Genomic DNA, 14,168 nt, shown 5'->3' with positions numbered 1-14,168 from the left:
AACAGTCATGCTCTGAAGAAAATTGTTGGTTGACCGCTGTTTTATTTGGATGCACTAACCCTGAGATTTGTTTTGAAATTGATTGGCCCTGACTGTTTCCTAGTATCACAAATAGGCAAAGGTTGAATTTATTCTGTTGTTATTCAAATTGCATGCTTTTCTAAAAGGCTTATTAGATGGAACGCTTGGGAAACTAAATAGCTTGGATTTTTCAAAGAAGTTTTTTAAAAAAGAAAGAACGTTCTCCAGATGACAAAAATGTAATGATTATTAGAGATTGATTTTATGTAGCCAAGGGGACCACTGAAAGTACCAAGAGGGCTTGTAGAGAGACTGTATTTGCCAGCTCTTCCAATGAATTGATGCAATTAGATTTGTTTCAGCAAACATTAATGACCGTTGAATATATACAACACAATGTGTTAGCAGGAGAATTAGATGGGTATGAAGGAGTACAAGACCTAATCCCTGTCTCCAGGTGTCAGCAGACTAGTATGGAAATGCAAAGACCCTTAAGCAATGTTGTCTAGATTCTTATTTTTGGTTGAAGAAGACAACTTCCCCTGCCTAAGAAACTGACAGGGCAAAGATATACGAAGAGATGCATTTTCTTTCAATAAAGCTCTCAAATTTATTTGTATTTTTTTCTAACCTTTCTTGAATATATTTATAACATCTGCTGCATTCTTTTTATAGAATAACAACTTCCATGTATTTCCCGTGGATAAATGTGATGTATCCTGTGATGTATCACACAATACCTGTGATGTATCCTTTAAATTTATATTGCTTTATTGAATAAATAGGGTATGCTTTTTGTTAGTCTGGCCCCAAAACTACTTTCTCTAAACTCCTATGAGTGTGAGGAAGGAAGGGAGCCATGGGAAAACCCATGACTACCTTGCTTTCTCCTTTGTAATTTTGTGGATATTAGTAATATCCCTTCTAAATGTTCCCGATTAAAGAAACTTCCATCACTTCAATTATTTCAGTTTCCCTTTATTTAACATGCTTCAGTCCGGCCTCCATTTCTCCCTCCCTCAATTCATTGTTTCTTGTTTCTTTTGCTCTGTTTGCTTTCTTTGTTTTCTGGGTTGCTTTGCTCAGCTCATTACATCTTTTGGGGGTCGAGGTGGGGGGTGGCGGGAATGAGAACAATGCAAATTACCCCGGTTGGGTTGCACCATGCCTTTATTCAGGAATCAGATAAATTGTCTATATTTTCAAAAAAGCAATCGTGCTGATGATGTGCATAGAATTTTATTGGCCTTTTTGGCCCTAGCTACACATTGGGATGCTGTCTTCAGGGAATAGCCTATAGAGTCTCCTGAATTCCTCTCTTGTAACTAGTTGATTGTGGGGATGCCAGTTGGTTATGAATCTGCGAGATGCCAAGTGTTTCTTTTTATTGTTGTTGTTATGCTTCCAGAAATGCTTACATATTTTGGCTTATTTTCTTTCCATTTCCCGCACCTGTTGGTTGTTTGATTAGGTGTACAAATTGTCCCAATTTCTTCTTACGTGAATGGATTCTTTCCAAACCCCTCTAATAAGAATTCTGAATTTCAAGCTTACATTCTTCTTGTTGGAATCCCAGCCCGTTAGAGTGGAAAGCACCCCAGTGTCTAGTTTAGCAGTATCGATTATTCTTCTTTATAACTGGGGAAGCCTTTTTACAAACCAAATTTTAAATCTTAAATGGAAGCTCACTGTAGTAACATCAGGTTATGCATTCAAACAGATTTCATCCTACATACATACATATGTGTGTGTGTGTGTGTGTATATGTGTGTTAGAGAGAGAGAGAGAAAGAAATTTGGCTCAATGACGGCATACCCCAGAGTAAGTGTGAGATGGGAGATGCTCTTCCTCACCTGGTTTTTGTTCTTTTGTACTTCCCCCAGCAAACATTTGGGTGATTTAGGGTTTTTTAAGAGTAATTTTGATTCCATGCCATATTCCTTTGTGAGTCAACTCTAGGACTTTACAAGTATGGCTACTTGATGGAATTTGGGATGAGGACTCACATGCTATCCTCATTGCCCACCTCTTTCCTTTTCTCCCTAATACAGGTTCCAAGGAGCATAGTTTGTAAGTCAGTGAACCACACTAATTCCATTTTATGTGCAAGGAAACCTGGACTTAGATATAGGCATTGATTTGCTTAAGGTTGCACAGTTGATTGGTAAGCGCTAGAAATGGAATTTCTACTCTCAAGACCCATAGGCCATTGCTCTGAAAAGAGCATATTGGCTTCCCCTTTCTTTTTTGGTTTAAAATATCTTCTAGCACCTTGTAAATATTTATTGTCCATGTCTGGTGCCACTTTAGTTCAAGCTGAGAGTAGGTTTTCTGTGGATCTGCTGCCAAAGATCTCTTCCTAAACTCTGCTTACTTTCTATTGTCCAAAACTTCACTCTCCAACCCTGCTTTTCTATCATCTCCTGCATGGAAGCTGAGATTGTTCTTTGTCAACCAGTTGTTTGGGCCCTGTTCACAATATGAGCAATGATTCTAGAACCTAGAGGGTTACCTAGTGTCCTGACATTCATTAATGATCACAAAAACTCACTCGATCCGGGGAGATATTTACAATGGACCTAGCACTGTGTTAGTCACATTACAAAAATTGTATTAGTTAACTCTTACAACAAGGTCTGAGGTGGATACTGTTTCCCATTTTTCGGATGGGGAAATGAGGCTCAGAGAGACTGCCCAGCGAGCAGCAGAGTTGGAATCTGAGCCTCGGCCCGTCTGACTCTAAAACTATACTTTAGGTCTCCAGGCTCTCCTGACTCTCAGTCATTTGGAGCCAGGACTTCCTTATGCCATCAATACCCACATTTATTGTATAAGTAACTATAATAATTAGGGGAAGGTGTGGGGTGGGCCGCTGCTTTTTGTAGCAGCCTAAAATGATTTTAATCTCATTTTATAAAGCAAAGACTATGGGTGAACTTGTTCATCAAATTCTGAAATACAAGGCAAGCAGGCAGTTTGGAAGCTTGAGGTAAGTTTAGGGAAAATAAGGAAATAATACTTCTCCTAGCACGTAATAAAGTTATGGAACTCATTACCCTGAGAGGCTGTACAGACAGGAAATGTAAATGGATTAAAAAGGAGTTTGGACAAATTTATGAATGACAGAGTCATAAAAGACTTCTAACAGAAGCTGGAATATATGAGGTATGACTATAAAGCAATGAAAAAAAATTTTTAAAAACAAACACTACAACTTGTGTATCCAAATAAATATATACTTTTCCTGCAAAGTAGTTGCCTTGGGAGAATATTAGCTTATTTTAATATTGTTTACTTGTTCAAAACATTTTTGAAACCCATGGAAATTTAGAGGTTTAAGTTCACCCCTCTCCTTTTGCAGATGAGGAAACTGAAACCTAAAGTAATTAAATAACATGCTCACAGCTCTGGGCTTAGCATCCTGGTTGCCTGACTCCTGACTTACTGCTCTTTTTACAGCCGTAAGCTGTCTCCTGCAATTGATTTCTTCAGAGTCCATGACTAATTCTTTAGGATACCCTAATCGTGGTAAGTCTTCATCCTTTGCAAATGGGTTTTTGGAACAGCCAAAACTGATTTAGATTTAAGATTGATGGTTAAGATGTGTGTTCAAGCTGTACATTAATATTATTTGTTCAAAACCTGAGAACCTTTTTTTTTTTTATATAAAGAGGCAGTAAAGTAGTGTTTCTTTTGTTCCCTATAAACCGACTTTCTGCTAGCCACCTTCAGCCGGCCTGAGGAATGTATAGCACACCTTTTAGATCACTTTTCATAAGCCACAGCTTTGAGCTGAGTTGCTTGTGGCGCCTCCTTCTCCATTATAGTTAATGAAAGCACAGCCAAGGGAACTCGCTCTGTCAAGGACAAAAGGAAGAGATTGGAGAAGCAGCCCCCCTGGGGCAAGAGGAGAGTCTTTGGAGCTCTCAGAACGCCTGGAAGGAATGTTTCAGGTAGACCAGAGCCCTATTTCAAGGAGATCAAAGCTATTTTGAATAATGTAAAAGGAAAGAAGAGAGTAGACAAAGTGGGGTTAAAATCTGGACGCAGACTACTGTTGTCAATGAAAAGACAAAAAAAAAATTCAGAGCTCAGATGGAAAAAAAGGAGATTTGGCTACAGTTCCCTAGAGGCAGCAAATGTGGGTACCAGGGAGGGATCTCATCAAGATCCAACCAAGGACAGAGGTCACTGGGAGCTCACTGGTTTGTGTTCATTTATGCCTTGCCAGTTGAATTCACTTTGATCACTTGAATCACTAAAGGATATCCAATTGAATATCCTTTTCACTTGGATTTCTAAGGAAAATAAGGAGAGAGGGGAGTGACGGAAGGAGGGGTCAGGCATAGAGAAATCCCACAATCCATGAAGCGTATTAGATGACTTTTGCTTAGGCTTGGACACTTTGCTTCCCCAAATGGATTTACAGCCCTGAACCAAAGCTAACAGAGAAAAGACAAACATGTCACTGAAAGTAACATGTTGACATGTGTTGATATCTCAGCCAAAATTTATAGCATAACCCAGAAAAAACACTTGAGATGCAGGGCCATGCCTCCCGGCTGATGGCATGTTTCTGGAGACTACTGGTAGGCGATATCCCAGACAGGTAAAGGCTAGCAAGGAAAGCACCAAACAGTGGCTCTAGATGTAATCACTGAGGCTCAGAATTTAACCTCTGTTTTGTGACACTTGAAGCAGACATAACAGAAAGTCTGGATTGGGTAGAAATGGACAAGAACAGTTTTTAGATTTGATGAAGACTTTGGAGGAGAATGAGGAAAAAGAGAAGGGATAAATATCTGTGTTTACACATACACAAACACACATGTACTGAAAACACTTATATAAGCATCTACTGTCTATATATATATAAATATCTACTATATATATGTGTGTGTGTATATATATGTGTGTGTGTATATATATGTGTGTGTGTATATATATGTGTGTGTGTGTGTATATATATGTATCTGGGGAGTGGAACATGTCCATCTCTGCAGTGTGGTGAAGGTAGGGATATGGCTGTGCAGTGCTTGTGTGTAGGTGTGTGTGCACTCACATGGACCACTGTGCACATGCATGCCTACAGACACACACACACACACACCCCCACGTACACTTTATCTCACAAAGCAGAATTATTATATATATCTTTTTTGGCTAAGAAAGGGGAAGGGGGGTTGAGCCTTAGCTGTGGGCGCGAAGTTGCTAATAGTAGGAAACTGCTTATTCTGAAAACTTCTACAATTCCAGTTAATCCTATCTTGGCTCCAACCCAACTCCACAGAGCCTTGTAGATTTTGCAGAGATACAGAGGTGAAAAGGGACCCCAGGATGCTATTTTGAAAAAGCCCTCATTTCTTGGGGCCTGCTTTGGGTTCCTGGAATGAGAGGAGGACAGCCCCCTCAGCCTTGTGGAGGGGCTGCTGCGCAGGTTGTATCCCTTTTGGGTGTCACAATTTTGGAGGGGCTCAATGTACTCTGCTGTATGGTGAAGGTGTAGATAGGGTTATTGAGTCCTTGTTGTCTTTACTTAAGAATGGGGTAGGTTTCTGGCTTAAAAATTGTTTCTTTGTTTTTGAGACCGGGTCTCATCATGTGGGCCAGGCTGGAGAGCAGTGGTGCAATCATGGCTCACTGCAGCCTCGACCTCCTGGGCTCAAGAGAGTCTTCTCACCTCAATTTCCTGAGTAGCTGGGACCTACAGGCACAGGCCACTATACCCAGCTCATTCTTGTAGAGACGGGGTTTCATTATATTGCCCAGGCTGGTGTCTAACCCCTGAGTTCAAGTGATCCACCTGCCTGGGCCTCCCAAAGTGCTGGGATTACATGTGTGAGGCACCATACCCAGCCAAAAATAATTTTTTTGGATGCCTGTCTCTGTCCTGCTGACCACCAGACTGGATAAGCGTTTGTTACTTCACCTTGGCAGATGTGTGTCTGGGTCCAAAGTGGCCAAGGCCCACAGGGCTATGTCACAATCAGGTCACAGTGGATCTGGAAATGCTAAGTCCAGAGAGGGGACGTCAGCCAGCTCATTTCTACCCATCTCCATCTAAACCCCTGGTTCCTGCAACTTGTTTCAGCGTGGAATGCAATAAGCCTCTTTAATAGGTGGCAAGTATTATTTCTTCTAAGAAAATTCATTTGTTTTCAAATTAAGGTATGTGTTTCAAATTGAAAAAAAATCTTAACAGATGTTAAGAAATAAGGGACAGTCAATGCTTGTTGGACTTGAAGGGGGCAGAGAACACACTAGAATCATTTGATCCATGAGTAACCTCAGGGCTAGGACAAGGAGCTGCCTACTGGTTCTTTTCAGCCTCTTGTGTGTTCCTCAAATGCAACCTTGGAAGCTTGTTGTTCCTTAACAGACTAAAACAAAATCCTTGCCACTTCCCTGCCCTACCATTTCTAAAAAGTTGAACGCAGAGAGTCAACTCTGGCTCATGTGACTCTCCTCTTGAGTTTAGACAGAAGGAACTCTTGGTTTGTGCATCCGGGTTTCAAATGAAAACCTCATCAATAAAGAGTAATGGAAAAAAAAACAGACCTTTGGCAGGAATCTCAGAATCTCACAAGTCCCAGAGAAGATTGTGCAGCCTGAGGGTACCTTCAAAGTCCAGTGCAGGCCCTTCTCCAGGACTCTTCTCAATGGATCTTCTCATTACCTCAAACTCAAGAGCTTGTCTCTTTCCCTAAACAACTGACCGTGCCCATATTATTTAATGTACTTAATTAATACATAATGTACATATTAATTAATGTACTTAAATGTACCTTAAAAGGAAACGGAGAGTAGGAACTGGTCCCATGGATCCATTTACCTGATCCTTGTGTAATGCTGAAAAATGCAACATCTGGCCCATTTTAAATCTATGTGGGTTTAAGAAAAATGGCACCTGTCAGAAAAGAAAGCTTTTTCTTGAAGCATTTGTTCTGACTTCATATTTTTGTTTAACAAGAACTATTTTTTTCCATCTATTCTTCAGACCAATCCCACACAGTAAGCTCCTGGGATATTAACAGGAAAATTAAGGCATGAGGTATGAAGGAACTGGTCCAGGCAGATTCATGATCCTGGACACTCAAAGATCAAGCCCTGGCCTGAGAGTGGTGTAGGAAGATGAGTAAGGAAATGACTTCTAGGCTGTGCAGCTCAACCCCAAGTCCTGTATGAAATGTGAGGCAGTGCTGTGTGGTAGAAAGACAGGCACATAAGCCAGCCAGCCAGCATGGTTCTAGTTGGGTGAATGTGACCCAGTAATTTAATTTCTCTGAGCTCAGTTCCTTCATCTTTAAAATGGGGAAAATAGTGGTAATGTGACAATTTGACTTGGCATTTTGGTAGAGATTTTTGGCATTCACAGTAAATTTTTATGATACTCAAAGAAAACCATTAAAATGTCAGCTTTAATATGTAGATTTATATCTATGATGCTTATATATATTTGAAAGAGCAAGAAGGAATAACTGGGCTATTAGCATTAATTATCACATGAAGCAGAATTTTTGAGAGGAATTATTAACTTACTCTTCATTTATCATTTGATTATTTAATTGGTTATAAGATTCATTGATTACTTTTGTTTTTAAGGAGATCTAATAGATAAATAAAATTTATTAAATAAATAAAATAATAAATAAATAAAATTAAAATTAAAATCAATTTTAAAAATATCAGCTCTAAAATATTCCCTAATAACTTCTGAGGAAGACACCTTAACACATTCCTGACTCCTACCCCATTCCTGAGCCTCATATTAGGGATGGAGAGGGTTTGAGATGGAATAAAGCTCCAGATGGGGTGGAAAGGTCAGAGGTGAGGTGAAGTTCAGGGATGGGCTGAGGGCTACAGATCAAATGGAACGTTTAATTATATGACTTCTGAGCTTTATTTAATCAAGAGGGCATATTTTAAAATGCCATGTTTTGAATGATAAAGCCCATAGGTTTGGAGGAGGTTTAAATGAGATACTGTTTGTGAAGAGCACAGCACACGGTGATGATGGGATTACTATTAGCACTCCTTGCCTGATTCCTTCCTCCTTCTTTCCCCTATCCTCCCTCCTTGCTCTGGGTAGTAAAAGAGCGAGTGAAAGACACTCTTACTCTTAACCCCATGCTATGCTACCTCGTAAACTTGCCATCTCAAACACAGAGCCCTGTCATGATACAGAGGGGCTGGCACTAATTTTTCTGGTACCTCAGGGCACACGACCATGGTCCTCAGTCAATTAAAAGATGGTTCTTCTTGAGCCTCCCCCCATCACCTCAAGGACACTCTTCTCAAGGATCTTTTGGATCTCTGGATTCTGTCCCATGCTAGGTCGTTAACGAATCATTCACTTCCCCAGCTAGATCAAAGGAGAGTACAAGACACAGGCCAGGATTCCAGAAGCCCTGCATGGAACTGAGCTGGGCTCATAGACAAGTGAGCAAACAGTAGGGGCTTAAGGGCTGCACTGTACAGGAGGGGCCAGGAAAACCCCGAGGAAGCCAAATTGGCTGAGAACACCACGTTGGCCTTGCTTGTCTGCACTGCCCCTTGGGCTCTGAACAATCCTGCTCTAGGTCTGACTGAGAAGCTTGGAATAGGGTTTTGGGAGAAGTTCACATGCTGTGATTGTTTTAATAATTTAATTTTTTAGTTACCCAGAATGGCAGGGATTTTCTTTCTCCCCACAGCCTACTTTCTTTTGAGCCTGCATCCCTTTTGAGAAAGAGATTTCTGAGGAATACATACAAAGCAGACTTTGTGTGTGTGTGTGTGCGTGTGTGTGTGTGAAAACTTATCAAAGTTACCCTGCTTGAGGCAGTCAACATGACAGGGAGGGAACTTTGCTGTGTTGGGAGATGCACCTTGCTGAGATATCCCAGGAACCTAGAGCCTCAGTAATGAAGGATCTCACATTTCGCCCTGCAGGATGGAGCTGGGGCAGGCTGGCCCCAGAGGTTGGATCCTGGGTTGCAGAAGAGGGAGATGCGTACTTTCCACTCTCCATGCTGACATAGACCATTATATATGTATTTTTTCATGTCACGTAATTTCAATCACCTTCCTACACTAAAAAACGTAGACTTCTCCAACATCATTCTTAAGGCCTGCGGTGGATTCTATGAGATGAAGGTACCTTTTCATACATGTTCAAACTTCATAGCCTGTCTTTCCCAGTGGCTTGTGATGGAGTCCTCATCAGTGTAGCGAGTTGGGGAAACATCTCCGAGGAGGAAGCGATGACTGACCTGATGTGAGGTGCTGCCCCAGAGGTCCATCTTGTTCTGAACCCCCTGTGATGGGCTGGGTCGCAGGCCCTGATGTTTGCAGCCACGGTACATATGTGACATTTCTGCCAACACACACAATTATACTATCCCTTAATTAGAAACCCTGTCTTTATACCAGGGAAAGCTTCAGCTGCTCGTCAACAAAAACATATTTGTCCCACGGCCTTAAGAACACATACACATAAATTGCCAATTATTCCCCATTCATAGACTTTGGCAAGACACGGGAGAGCTGTTTGCTTTCCCTTAGGCCAAATTAAGACTTACCTTTCATGGCAACTTATTTACTGGAGTAATTTTCCACCTCATTTAATTAGGCTAATTGATTCAGCAGCCCTGTCAAAGGACAACGCAGTGCTGGGTGCTTGGGGCAAATTATTCTGACCTGCTTTGAGCAAAGGCCTGATTAGCCTTCCTGTTTTCAAACCCAGATCAGCCTTTTTTTTCAACCTTGTGTGTCTGACTTCTCAGCACATGGATAAGTACATGTGGACAGCCATTAATTTATTAAGCACTTTGAAAAGGGCTGGGTGCTGAGCCCAAGCTGGTGATTCATTGATCCAAGGAACAATGAGCCCACTGAAGCCTGAGAGTGAAGTAAAATAACTGGATCTGGGGGAATCGTGAATTCAACAGATTCCAGCGCAACTAAGAATTGTCATTCTCTCCAGCTGTTAGTTCAGATGTTCCAGGAGGCATTCCGCAGGCCATGTTCTAATGCATCCAGTTCAGAAATTTTATGGTTTTTAGGAAAAATAAATAAAAATCAGTGTAGCAAGCTGGGAAACAGCTCCGAGAAGGAAGCAAAGGCTGACTGGGCTGGGTAGATCTTAGATCTTGCTAAATTGCAAAATGGATTTCTATTCTCTTTTTCCGTGTTCTCCTTCTTGCCCCTTTTCTGATACATGTGTGCTTCACTGAACGTCAAGTGTAGAGGAATGGCTACTCCACACAAAGCAAACAATTAGAAGCCAGTGCTCACTGAGGCCACACTATGGGAATGGACTGTTCTCGACTCTATGTGTATCGATTCATTTAATCTTCGTTACAACCTGGTGAATTAGGTATGATCACAATCCCCGTACACAGACGAGAAAAACTGAGGCACGAGAGATTGAAGGACTGGCCCAAAGTCACACAGCTGGAGAGCATGGAGTCAGGACTCAAACTCTCTGTTTTTCACCACTACTCTAAAAAATGCTTCTTGTATAGAAAAGCAGTGACATGTTTTATAAGATGTGAGAGAGGGTACATTTTGAGGAAGGGCCATGTGTTCTATTTTTCCATTAATATATAAACTTCCTCCTATTAAATTAGTGAGGAAAATGAGATTGTGCCAATGTTGGTCTAAAACGGGAGTTGGCAAATTTTTCTGTAAAAGGCCGGATGGCAGATATTTTAGGCTTTGTGGACCACATATGGTCTCTGTTGCAACTACTCAACTCTGCCTTGTGGCACAAAAGCAGCTATAGACAGTATGTACACAAGCGAGTGTGGCTGTGTTCCAATAAATCTTTATTTACAAAAACAGGCGGCTGGCCAGATGTGGTCCACAGGTCATACTTTGCCAACCTGTGGTCTAAAAAATCGTATTTGTATGGGCTTAAACCATCATGAAAACATTCTGAAATCTTAAAAACAAAACAAAACCTATAACCCATTTATGTTCCTTGTAATCTAAATGCATTCATCTTTCCATGCCCAGATGAACTGATTTCTTGAGGCTTTCTCTCTCTCTCTCTCTGTTTTTTTTACAGGTGACAGCTTAGTGCATCGCATAAACCTGAATTTGCCATTTTCCCAACCTGAAAGCAAGGGTGGCCAGGCCACCCAGGGCAATGGTGAATGGTGGGTGAGAGGCAGAGCCCCTCTCCAATAAACAACCTGGACTGTTTATTGGGTTTTTGACCAATAAGACCTCAGGGAAATTCCGGGAGCCTGAGGTTGGCAGAGACACATAGAGGGGTGTGCCCTGTTGTCACTGACCAATGGCAGATGTGCCCTTACTCTGAACGCCATCAAGAACACCTCTGTAATAATTTTCCTGTCCTCATTAAGTTTGAGTTTGCAAGGAGACTCTTGTAAGCCAAGTTAAATACTGTGAGGCTTTATGTCTGAGATTCAGGTAGCTGCCACCCTGAGAGGGGAAATGCCTGGCATTAGAGCTTCTCCCACAGAACAAGGTGGGGGTGTGGATTTTCTTCCAGAGAAATCACCATAACTCAGCCAATATTGTAATTAAAATAATATAGTCTATAAAGAAAAAGGATAAAGCAACTTGAACACGCATAAGTACAAGGCTCAACAATAAGATACAATATGTATTTACATATTGTACTACAGTATGACAATTTAAAGAAATAAAACGTATAGTTTTAAAATGGGAAGAGAGATGGGGAGGCGATGATTCTTTTAATCTTTATATATCTTTTCTATTTCTCTACCTATATGAATCATATTTTTATAGAAAATCATCAAATATAAACCCATTTACAACATAGTAATGATAACAAAACAATGGTCTCACCCTCTGCTGCTGGTTGAATGTGTTTTACTGTGGCACCAATGTACCTGGTGTACTTGTCTAGCTACTCTTCCTTATTTGGAAGTTCCTGTGTGTAGGGCATACATCCATCCTGGTTTATTCAGGAAAGTCCTAGCTTATGCCTGTTGGCCTTGGGGAAGAGTGTCCCTTTCACTCTCTAAAATGCCTAAGTTTCATTGATATTATGATACAGTCACCCTAGCCATAAGCTTTGATGAATAAATAGACTTAGGAAGACATGTTCTTCCCTGGTGATCTGCTTTTGTGTCCACATCGGGTTGAATCCCTCATGAACCTCTGTCCAAAGCAGAGCTAATAGGAGTCCCTCTCTTGAAAATTTGGACTGACTCACCAAGGTCAAGCCAAATGGATTTGAACAATGGAGTTGAGGTCAGGTGGAGCGGTGGCCAGATCTGTTACGACAACAACCTAAAGGCATATTTGCAAGTCATCATTACGGGGGTAAAGGAGTCAAAGGCTTTGGAAGGGAGACAACAGGGAGAAGGAGGTCCTGTTTTCTTGTCATTAATGAGTCAGACATCACCACTGGTCTGCTGAGAAGCATGGCTTCTATTATTCCCCATCCCTTCTTCCCATAGCTATCAAAGGGCAGCTAGGAGTAGAATAAAGCTGCCTATATAAGGGAGTGTTATGTGGCCCCTACACCATTCTCCCTTCCCCTTCCCAGGGGGCTTCTGCTCTCTTTGAAGTCAAAGGGTGGAACACCACTCATGCATTTTTATGCAGACTCTTGAAAGTAAATCCAACTGCAGAAGGAGTTGTGCTTTTTATTTCCTGTTGGTGGCATCCAGTCACCAGGCTTGAGAACCCATACCTGGGCTACCAGAGCAGCAGAAAGAGATGGCATGGTATGCTACCAGGCAGCAACAAAGACTGTCCCTCTAAGGTTCCTGGTTCCTGAGAGAACGGAAAACAGATCCTGTACACGTCATGCGCCCCAGATTTGGGGTTAGGAACGGAAATTAGGACTTGGTTCAATAGTCTTGCCAGAGACCAAAGGAGTTCGGGGCATCAGAGCAAGTGGATGAACCCACTGGCTGGAGGACAAGTGAAAGATGTGGCCTAGTCTCCAGGAGACCACCTATGCTTAGAAGAGTTTTTTTGTCAGCATGGCTGTTGGAGCTACCACTTGACCAGGTTGAGTTCATAGATAATGAACCAAGTCAGCAGTTACTACTAACCAAGGTGATGTCTGAAAACTCACTGTGACATTCACGTACTAGATACACACCTTCTCTTCCTCTGGTCTCCATTCCAACACAAGAGGAGACAACAGGAGGAAGGAAGCATGTGAGAGAGACTGTGTCTCACTGTCCACCCCTGGCCAATCCAGTAAAGCTCCATGCATAGTCTTCCCTGAGGCTGAGAAGGTGGAAAGAGAAGCACTACCCGTTGAATATGGAATTGGAGATTTAATATTGACAGCACTGACTCTTAGAGAACTGAAATGAGACAGGAAAGGCATGCTGTCCTCTTGGGTGTTGCTAAGAGTGCCCCCACCAGGGGAAAAGGATAGTTCGACAGAGCCTAGTTGGTAACACTTGATAAAAGAACCTGTTTTATGTTTATTGTCTAATGAATCAAGATTCCTCATAAAATCAGTTTGTGGAGAGAATGTTAGCAGCTTCCTCAAATTCAGCAATTGTCTTTCCTGAAAATCCTATTTCCCAGCACACTGAGCTGCCACCACAAAGCTTCAGTTTCTCTGCCACCTGACACCATGGTGACTGCTCCCCACTTCCAGTGGAAATGTGTCAAGGAAGCTGCTAATGTGAGTAAAATCAGATGCACAACTTTAATATATAACAGTTGCCACCCCCAATACCTATGTCATGGCTCAGGTACCATAAGTCTGTTAGACTCGGAGCCCAAAATATAATTCCAAGATTTTTACAATGTCTTAAATTAAGCTGGTCCACTTAACTATGGCATCGGAGTCCAGCCATCAAATATTGCAACAAATGGCTCCATATAACTCTTGTCTAACAGCAAAAGAACATTGGAAGATTGTGTGATCGAGATACTTAGGCATTTGTACCTGTGCAGGAGGTGCACAGCCCTGGGCAGGAACAGGTGAGAGCCTTCACCTGGAGCATACTTAGAAGGCAACTCATGTTCCCAGAAGAGACTGAAGATGGGAAGGTAGCTGCCTGATGATGACTTGCCAGGCCTTTTAAGGCTTCCTGACACCAACTTTCCTGACATTTCTTTAATAGAAATAAATCCCTTTTTACTTGAGTCTGGACTAATGCACACTAATAGCTGCACTCAGATAAAGGAGAATTCTT

General features: G+C 41.7%; 1 long non-coding RNA gene across 1 annotated transcript in view; it reads left to right on the top strand.

The window, feature by feature from the left end:
- The first annotated feature begins 3,415 nt into the window (after positions 1 to 3,415).
- The window catches only part of LOC144340345 (uncharacterized), a 50,484-nt gene continuing 39,731 nt past the window's right edge, over positions 3,416 to 14,168 (top strand). The window contains exon 1 of the long non-coding RNA XR_013416362.1: positions 3,416 to 3,549. This is a non-coding gene — a long non-coding RNA (uncharacterized LOC144340345). The remainder of the gene's footprint in view (positions 3,550 to 14,168) is intronic.

Source organism: Macaca mulatta, chromosome 4 (assembly GCF_049350105.2).
Source record: "Macaca mulatta isolate MMU2019108-1 chromosome 4, T2T-MMU8v2.0, whole genome shotgun sequence".
Lineage (NCBI taxonomy): Eukaryota > Metazoa > Chordata > Mammalia > Primates > Cercopithecidae > Macaca > Macaca mulatta.
The sequence above is the reverse complement of the archived record's forward strand: the minus strand, read 5'-3'. Positions and strand labels throughout refer to the sequence as shown.